Below are 2,525 nucleotides of genomic sequence, written 5' to 3' on the forward strand. Positions count from 1 at the left end.
CATATTAGATGCGACTCGCATAGTCGTCACACCGGTGGTGTCTTAACCTATATTCATAAGCAAATTGATTTCAAAGTTATATTCAATAGGAGCATAGGTAATAATATATGATGTATTGTGTTGGAAACAATACGATGTATAACTAAGTGGCGGGTTTGTGCGTTTTATCACTCACCAAACACCAGTGATGCCGAATTTATAAGACATATTAATGAGGTGATGGAAGATTGCTTTTCTGAAAGCGGCAACAATATCGTTATAGGCGACTTTAATATAAATGTCAATACACACACAACATACTCGAGCCAGCTAATTAGGACGTTCGAATCACTAGCAATGTATCAATTAATTAATTTTAATACAAGAATAACAGAAACAACGCAAATGAGAATAGATCTACTCTTTAGTAACAAAACTGAAGTTGAAGTATCGAATTTGGCTTCGCATAAAATATCAGATCATGAAATTATTTCATTCAAACTACCAATTCAAAAGAAGTACCAAATGAGAATTTATGAAAACCGCGTGTGTTGGAATAACTATACAAAAGACCACTTTGTAAATCTCCTTAGAACTTACAATTTAGCTGAACTAAACAACTGCGAAGTTAGTCCAAAGGTCCAAGGAATAAACAGTATCCTTAATGACGTAATGGCCACTTTAACATATAAAAAACGAGTTCAAGTTAAATTGATTAATAAATGGTACGACCATGAACTAACAGAATTGAATAAGCTGAAATATGAACAATTTAAAATAGCAGAGAGAACCAATAATTGGGATAACTATATTATAATAAAACGATATTACAAAAAAGCAGTTAAAATAAAAAAGAAAACATTTATGGAAAACAGAATCTCAAGAAATACTAATAACCAAAAGTTAATGTGGAAATGTCTAAAAGACGCCACAAATCTGAGTAGTGAGGTAGCACAAATTCAAAAAATTTCTGTAAATGGTGCTCTTATTGAAGATGATTATGAAATAGCAACTGAATTAAACCGTTACTTTAGTGAGAGCATAATCAGAATCTGAGATAGCATTGAAATCTTCGAAGCAGGTGGAAATCAAATGGAGATAAACAGAAGCTTGTTTAAACTGAAAGAAATAGATGTTGAAGAACTTATGAGAGTTACAACGAAATTAAAAAACAAATACGGAGGAAAAAATAAGTAACGGAAGGTGTATTAAAAGACAGCATGGAGTACTTAGGCTATACCTACACATGTGTAATTAATGAAAGTCTCCAATTTGGTGTATTTCCAGATTGCTGGAAGACCTCAGTAATTGTACCTGTGGAAAAAGTAAAGGGAACAATTAAACCAGAGGAGATACGACCCATAAATACCTTACCTAGCGATGAGAAAATAATAGAAACTGTAGTTAAGAACCAATTGCTGGATTACTTAAATAAATACGAAATTATTATAAATGAGCAGTCAGGGTTTAGATCAAAACACTCGTGTGAAACTGCACTTAACCTGGTAATTGCAGAATGGAAAGAAAGTAGAACGAAGAAACAATTTACAATTTCAGTTTTCCTCGACCTAAAAAGAGCGTTCGAAACAGTAGACAGAGATATTCTTATAAAAAGACTGTATAATATTGGCATTAGAAATATAGCGCTTAACTGGTTCAAAAGTTACCTTAGTGGAAGAAAACAGAAAACTGTAATAAGAAGTAAGATTTCCCCCGAAGTGGACATTGAAATAGGATTGCCACAGGGATCGGTGCTTGCAGCAATTCTTTTTATAATTTACATAAATGATATTAAAAACTGTATCAAATACTGAAAAATAAGATTATTCGCTGATAATGCACTTTTGACTATAAGCTGTACCACGATTGATGAGGCAGCCTCAAAAATACAGTCGGACCTACAGGCAATAATAAGTGGTTGTGCCAAAATATGCTTAAAATAAACACAGAAAAGACAAAATGGATGATAATGGGGTCTAGAGTGACTCAAGATGATAATGTGTCGCTAAAAATATCAAATACCCCTATAGAAAGAGTAAACCGAATAAAATATCTGGGAATAATAATAGATGACAAATTAAAATTTGATGAACATCTAAAATACATTGAAGGGAAAATTTCCAAAAAAATAGGGTTCATGTTTCGATCATGCAAAAATATTAGTAAGCAATACAAAATACTGGTCTATAGATCCTTATCGAGCCGCATTTCATGTACTGCTTTACAATCCTATTCGCATTAGCTGATTCGCAAATATCCAGGCTACAAATTAAGCAAAACAAAATTATGCGTTTCATATTAAGAAAACGGTATGATACCCCAATTAAAGATTTACTAGACAGCTTAAACTGGCTTAGTGTAAAACAGAACATGACTTACTACACATTGAAGTTTATACACAACATAAAGCTGGGAAACCTGCCGAATTACCTAAGTGAACGTGTCAGACTAAATAGAGAGGTCCATAGCTATCAAACAAGACACAATAACAACTTTTACTTGCCGGTAGTGAGATCCGAATTCGATAAAAAAAGTATATACTACGA

Source organism: Rhagoletis pomonella, unplaced genomic scaffold (assembly GCF_013731165.1).
Source record: "Rhagoletis pomonella isolate Grant_MI unplaced genomic scaffold, Rhpom_1.0 Rhpom_scaffold_00003, whole genome shotgun sequence".
NCBI lineage: Eukaryota > Metazoa > Arthropoda > Insecta > Diptera > Tephritidae > Rhagoletis > Rhagoletis pomonella.